We start from the raw sequence: 8,063 nt of genomic DNA on the forward strand, positions 1-8,063 counted from the left end.
TATTGCATAAAGCTACCTAGTATAGGGCTAAGCTCCAGGTAGTCTGGCCAACGTGTCTTGTTCGTAAACTTACCGTGACTTTTTTTTTTTTACCTTTTCAGTGGTGGAAAATTATTGTAATCCATGCCTGGTGATAGGAAAACTTGAAAATTGATACCAGGTCGCGCTCTTCTACTGTATGCAATGAATACATATCTAGTAGTCTTAAAACTTTGCTTTATCTTCCACTGAGTACAAGCTGGGGCATATATTTATCTGAATTTTATTATGGTTTTGCACTTTATCTTCAAGTTACCCAAATAGCTAAAGATAAGTTTCTCTTAATGCATTTATAATACAGTAGCTGGTGTTGCAAATTGGTATCAGAAAACTTCTGCTGTGAATGCGGGTTATACTTGATATGATAATGTTAACGTACAGAATAAAACTTTGTGTATTTGTTAATAATGCAAAGAAACATTGTCTTAATCACTTCTTTTGATAGTCATTTATCTAAAAAGAAATGAAGGAAAACATTGACTTGTTTCTGGTTAGCAGCTTCCTGCTTTAATGCTGAATTTTCTTTCTTTAAAAGTGTGAGATATGTCAGGTGCCCAGCTTCAATCAAAACTTTGTCTTGAACTGACATGAGGTAGTGGGTGTGAAATCTCATGGAAGAAGTGGTTGAGGCCTGATGTCAGAACACCAGTTCATGCAGGCAGTAAGTTGCTCAGCTAGTATCAGCGTTGATTAACCATCATCTTTTCATGCAGTCTTAACTAGGTTACCACTGAAGTGTTTCCTCCTAGTGTTCTTTTCAGATCTTTGACTGTATGTCAAGGGAAAACATACCTTGTTTATTCTGCAAGTGTTATCTCTGGTCTGTTTATTTTTCGCCAAGGCTGTGTGCTGCTTTGGGAAATGGGTGGGGAAGGGAAAGGCTGTCTAGACAAGCTTGCCACAAATCTCAGGCTTAGCTAACTTCATTCTGAAAGGAATAAGAAGGAGCTAAAATAAATGTCAGTTAAGGTGTGAGATAGTAATCATCACATTTGGCATGGCATTGATGATCACTTACCCGTGGAGAAGGCGCTGGCTGTTCCCCCTGAGAATATCGCTGTGCCAGGCACTGCCTGGCTCCATCTTCCTGCAGCGCTGCTAACCAGCGCCTTCTGAAACGGGTACTGCAGGCAGTTTCTGCTTGTGAGCTGTGGGAGCTCTTCCAATTCATGTAGTGGTTCAGTGGCTTTGCTAACTTTGTCATTTTTCACTCCACGGTTTTGGTTTTCCCTTGGTCTGTTCTGGGCAGACTTTCCGTTCAAAGGAGACTAGTACGAAGTGCACTTCAGGAACAGAACCACTCCTGAGTTGCAACCTTAGTGCTAAAAAATAGCACTCAAAAGATGGTCCTGGGTCATCAAGCTTGGCTTCTTACCGAAGTTAAGAATTACCTACCGTATAATGTTGGTCATAAATCTATCGAGTTCTATTTTAAACCACCTTCCTTGTCCTCATTTCTCTTGTTAGGTATCATTTAAAAATGGTATTGGGGGGGGGGGAAGAAGCCTTCAAATATGGAAGCTTAATATCTATCATAAATTTAATTTATGATGAAGAATTCACTAACCTTGTTCACAACCAATTGTTCTTTTCCCCCTTCTTCACTTAGCCGTTTAATGTGTTATGAGGGTCTGATTGAATCCCATCTTGGGCCTCACTTTAAAAATACACCATCCCAAGTTTTTGGCCTTCTCTAAAAAGAGTGGAGGCGTAGGCACTGCTAAGTTTGCCCCTTCCAGGCTGATATTAAACAACTTGTCCTCATGAGGTGGAGAAGGAGGGCTTGGCTTATTTTGAGATGTCCCTTCTTAGCGTCTGTCTCTCCTGCCCTGCCACTTGTTTGTGATCCTGTAGGCATGGTGCCTGATTTCTGAGACAATGCAAAAGAGTTCTCACTAGGTACAACACAGTTGGGTGGCATAAGCCTCTTCTGCATAACTTCTCATTTTGTGCCTTTTTCTCCTTCGCCTTCACCCAGATACGGCTGCTACAAACAGCTCAGGAGGCAGAGCACGTGTGCTGCTGGGGCTGCAGGCAGCGCACAGACACATCAAGGACTCAGGCGGTGCTGGGAGAAAAGCTCTTCATTTACGCTGGGGCCGACTCCTAGATGCTCACGTGTGATTTTCTTCTCTAATTTTGCACACATTGTTTGTCTCTACTATTTTTTTCAAAACCTGCCAGCACATGGTTCTTCTTTACACCCACTGCAAGGATGAGGAATGCAGCTTGCTGACATTTGAGGTGCAAGGATTGTTTGTGCCTACATTGCCCTCATCGTAAAAAGCTCAGACCGTGATAACGATACCTGGACACTATCAGAGTATATGATTATAGGACAAAGGGTTTAATCTCTTCCCTTCTGCCACCTTGCAGTGCTTTTATCACAGATCAAGTTGTGTTAAGATCAGTAAGACTTGACCTGCAAGCACGAGCAGTGAGAATCTGCAATGTTAGGAGTCTGCCGTTTGTGCAAATGTGCATTGTCTAAAGATCACTTTGGTTGGAAAGTACCAGTTTAAAATCTGTCTTTGTTTAGACTTTGCTACTGGTGTTCTTCTAGAATTTTTCTCACGATTAAAGATTCATGGGTGCTTCCTTTTTCAACCAGTAACTGAAGGTTTCCGTGGAGGAAACCGCTTATTTAGGGATTGTCGGGGATTGTGACGCCTGTGAGCACCAAGAGCAAGGGATGCACAACGACTGCTGCTGCAAACATTAAACTTTTCTACCCTAGAGACACGAGTGTTCCTGCTTACTGAGTGTCTTCAAGAATGAACTGGAATTAGAGCACTAAGCAACGCATTATTGGTAACAAGGTGAGCAAAATAGGTTTTCAGTTGCTGATTTCTAATGTGTGCTCAGATGCGCTGTACCAAATGTTTGTGAATTTGCTTTCTGTACCAGTCAAAGACATCATTGTACCAGATGGATGTAATGACTGGAGAGAATATTTTGTAGTATTTCACTAAACTAAGAAGTTTAAAACACTATATCTAAATTAGACATTTGTCTTTGACATTTTATTATTTCATAATTGTAACTACCAGGCTTTTCAGAGTGGATAATTGCTTTTTTCCTGAAGCTGTATTAGTCTTCAAGGACAAGTGATGGGTGAAATAGAAGCCTGAGTGCCTGAAGTTTTAAAATAAAGAGAATCAAGTATGAGCTACAAGTATAATTCACTTAAACTCCCTTTCAGCTGCTGGGTATCTAATCTCAGACAGAGCCACAGTGAAAAATGCTGTGGATGAATTTGAAAGCAGACTGAGTATAACCTTTAAGAAAATGCAGGACCGTTTCATGGTAAGTGAATTTTCTAATTAAAATGTTAATTGGAAGGATTTTGCATCGCTTATCGAGAAAGTGTGGTAACCATTTTTCATTGCTGTTTGCATAGCCATGTGGTATTAATAATTTTGTGTGCTTTTCTGCATCTGCTTAATGAGAGTGACAAACAGAATTTTCTGAAGTGGTTCGTAATGGAACATCAGAAATTCCTGTCAAGGATGTCATGCAATAAAGATATTTATTATTATTCTGCAAAGGTAATGATGGGCCACAAATGGAAAGGCAGATGCTTGAGGAAATTTCCAAACTTGTTCTGTGGTTCTAGCGTAACGGTTCTGTTTTCTCTGGAGATGCAGAGTCACTCAAGTCACCCAAGTGCTATCAGGAGGCAAAGAAAAAAAGGTGTAAAAGTGCAGTAGAGAGTACAAGCTGAAGTTTCCACTCTGAGCTGCTGAGCAGGCGTTTGTTTACAGAAAGCTTTGTCAAAATCAAGTTTAAGAAAAGTCCCAAAGGAAAAGTTCTTCTGGAGTTTCACAAAGAGCTTTGGTTGCTGCAAGTAGGGGAAAAAAATCCTATTTGACATGAACTATCAATATCTAAGGGGCAAAGGAAAATTAAACTGGGGCTGAGTTTTACTTGCATTTTTCACATTGCAAAACTTTAAATATGAAAAATTAAAACACTAAGCAGTGAAGCCTTGTGCAAGAAGATATTTTCTATCACAGAAACATCTCAAACGAGAACTGAGCTGCTCTTTCCAAAGAGAAAACGTCGGCATTATTGAGGCATAAAAGCTAAGTGTTTTTTTTTTTCCTTCTAGCAGAAGGAAAGCAAAATATTGCTTGTATATTGTGAAATAAAAGCAATAACAACTGCTGATGATGCCAAAGTAAGTGAAGTTCAGCCTGTTGACCTCTTACTAGCTGGAGCTGTTTCTCATGAACATGCAATAATGCTGCTGTAATTCTCTGCCAATATATGGAAACAAGTTGCGTTAGCGGAGTAATGCATATGGCAATTACAGCTGAGGTGCAAAAAACCCTGTTGTAATCATGTCTTTGCTAGACACAAATTAAACTGCGAGGCTGGCGTGCTGGAATAATTAGAGATCAAAACTGCTATTTGGCCAATTCTCATTTACTGAGGTGTCAAGTGTGATGGGTAACCTTGTGCCAGCGCTGCATCTGCAAGGACGCCGGGGGCTGCGGGACACGCTCCCTCTTCTGCTGTCTGCGCTGGGGGAGGAAACCAGCGGCCCCCTCATGCTGAGGTTGCTTTTGTTCACCCAACTCCCGAAATGCTCGGCGAGCAGCCACTGCTTCTTCCTCTGCTTTATACACATACGTATATATGTGCACGTATATATATAATCTCAATTCTGGAATCTTAAGAGTAGGGTGCAAACCTTTCAGACTCTCCAGAGAGCATGTATTTACCGATTGCAGCACAAAAATCGTTCTTTACTTCTGCAGGCCGCAAATCAGCCTCGTAGCTGTTGGGTTTAGAGCAAACACCTGTGGGCTCTGGGTATTCAGCTGAGGGCAGGTGTGATGGGGAGGGTTCTGTGGCCGTTCTGCGTGAGGCCTTGCCCTCAGGTATGCTCAGTGTCATACCTTTCAGCACACACTTTTTACTTGTTTCCAGCCTCTTCTGTGGCCTTTGAGGCTGGTTGAAACGGATGGGGTTCATTTGTTCAAGGTACACCTACACATAATGCCATTTATTTTCATAACAGCAGTCTTCGGGCTTCCTTTTGTGTGCTCAGCCTGCAAGCTCCAATTTCTGTTCTTCTCCAGGCTATTCGTCACTGTCCTTCAAGCCTAACTTTAGGAACAACTGGAGAAGTTCATCATCAAAAATTCCTAAAATAAATGGATTTCGCTAGGGGAATGGCCCAGCTGCAAACCAGTCATTTCTGCTCATCTCTAGTCTGTCACTCTGAATCAAGTGCCTGCAATTAAACTGCCGGAGCTGGCAGCTTTGTGGGGTTTCCGATTTCATAAAGTCTGAATTTTAAACCTCTTCCCTCAGCCACTTGTGCACCTTGCATGCAAAACTTTTTGTCACTTCTACAGAAAATTATACAGAGAACATGTAGTAGAACTGAATGAAAAGCTTGGTCATTGCGTTTGTTTTCTTGGCCTCCGAAAAGTAACCAGTGTGTTGGATGCCTTGGGGAGGAGAGGGAACGAGGATCTGTTCTTGGCCCTGCCAGCAAATCTGCGGCCACTCAAGATAAATTTCCTTCCCGTTCTGGGCTCTTGCACGCACCCGCCTCATTCCTTCGCCTGTTTCTGCTGTAGGGTTGACATCAGGTCTTTTCTTAGAGGCGGTGGACCGGTTGTTTTGTCTCTACTTTTGCTGCAGTTTTGACATCTCAGGAAAGACCGTCAGAGAACGAGGACGGGCTTCTTTCAAATGGTGGTCGCGCTTCCAGCGATCCTACCCTTTGTGTGACCTCGCCCAGGGTGCTTCATTTCTCTGTGCCTCAGTTCCCTGGTCATTTTTTAAGGAGTACGCACAATTGGGCCCTGATCTCTGCTACATTACTGTAATAATAATAAAATTTCCCAAGCATAAAGGAAAGCTTTGCAAGCCAATGAGTCTGTCACAATTTTAGAGTGCCATATAGTCTTTGGAATGAGAAACATTTTAATTTGAACAAGGGCAAATCACATAGAGTATGGGAGAATTCAAAACCTAGATGGTATCTTTTAAATATCTTAGATTTGAGGTAAAATAGAGAAGTTAGTGTCCTTCAGCTAAAGGGCTCGGATAATTTTCTGCGTGCCAGAGAATATCAGAGAAGCAAATACTGGGGGAGAATGGTCAGAGCTTGCAGAATATGGTTGTGTGAAAGGTGAAAATCTTTCCTCTCTCATTAAAGTCTGCTGCCTGGTTTCCTCCTGGGAATGCTGAAGATACTTCAGCAACTTAGATTGCTCCTTCTCCAGCTGAGTGTTCACCAGGACCTGCAGAGGTGCCAGGAGGAACTGATCCATGGTTCTCTGGGCTGCTGTGCACCATTTTTTGGGCATCTTGCAGCCACCTCACTGCTGCCCGTGCACCCTCCTGGCTTCAAGAGGCAGCACTGGTACACACCAGCCTCCGAGACAGCATCGGGGGGCTGCTTTGTAGGGTGCCAGCAGCCTTTGGGCAGCGAGAGAGGAATGAGAATGGGAGAGATGGTCTTACCCACCTTCCCCGTATGCTTAAATAGGTTTCATTTATGTGGCAGAGAGAATTTCCGAGCTTCGCCTTTTTTCCCAAAGATTGTTTGAAAAATGTCTTGAACTAAAATGTCACCTCTTATTTCCCTATTTCTTTTGTATCTTTTCTATTTTAGGAATATAGTAGGAGCTCTTAATCTTTATGAAAAATTACTCCTAGGTGGTCTCTATTTCAACCTTATTCTAGAAATATAGCATAATTTACGGTATTGAAATACCAAAAGTTGTCAGCTCGGAATGGGGTCCTGTTATGCTTCATTTTGTGCAGAGACGCAAGACGAATTAAGGGTGAAAGAGCTTGGTGTTTAAAACAGTGTGACTCACAGAATCGGGAAGAAAGGAGTTTTGCCAAAGATCACTGGTACAATGTACGCAGAAGCCAGGTTTCTTTTGCCCCAGCTTTTTGTTCTATTGAATTATGTCACTTCTTTACAGACCAACCTGCCTCTCTAAGGGGAAAAAGTCCTACAGCTTGGTTTCAGCAACAAAAGGCTGTTAGGACAGAAAGTCACAGAAAATCATGCAAAAGTAATATCGTCTGCAGTATAACATAAAATTTAAAAAAAATAATAAAAATCCCTTGATGTAAGGTGGCGGTAGTTGAGAACAGGCTCACCTTTGACTTCAAGTTGTAGTCTGGTCATCCACTCTACCTCCTCTTAATCCTTGCTTAGCATTACATGCTGATTACAAGGTGAAAATAGCAGAGAGTAGGGCAAATTGGCTGTGTTAGAACAATGTTTCTGATCATCTGCTTCGGAGCCTATTCACCGGAGCTGGCACGGATCTTGCTGTATGTATTCATTTTAAAAAAATTACATTTTGAAATTGAGTCAAGTTAACTAAAGTACGGGATGAAAAAAGTGGAAAGTGAGAGGAAGCTGGCAGAGTCAAAAGGGACAGAAGGAAATGTTTTTATATTAAGAGTCCTTGTAGGTTACACTGATAGCCCCAATTCTGAGGACATTTTGGCACGTACAGTCGTTTTGGCTAAATATGTGCTTAGAATATGCCAAGTTGCTTATCTATGTTTTTGCTTAAAAAGACTTGTATACTGTGTCTATTGAAAATAAAAAAAAAAAAAAAAAGAAAAAGAAACTGGCGAACATCTTGGGAAATCATTGCCCTAATACATTCTTCATGTAGCATGCACGTGGTAACTACCAAACGCTCTTTTTCTCTATACTGCAGTGTGTCATTTCTAAGCAGCCCGACCATCTGTAGACTAGAAGGTGACATTTTGAGGGTCCCATGCTGAAAGAGAAGCAGATTTTGTTCATATCCTAATAGATCTAGGTCAACTTGCTTGAGTGCAAAACACCTTAGGGGGATATCTTGCTTGAGGAGTGGCTGTGGTCGCCAGTGTGAGGAAGACCTGAGAAAGGGTCCCATGATTATTGTCTTGAAAGAGTGGGTGAAGCATCTCCGATATTTTTTCTCAAGAAGTATGTTATAATTGTAAGGGACAGTGGTTAGATGCAAGATGGAAAGGTACATGTGTGG

Source organism: Anser anser (genome assembly GCF_964211835.1).
Source record: "Anser anser genome assembly, chromosome: 9".
Lineage (NCBI taxonomy): Eukaryota > Metazoa > Chordata > Aves > Anseriformes > Anatidae > Anser > Anser anser.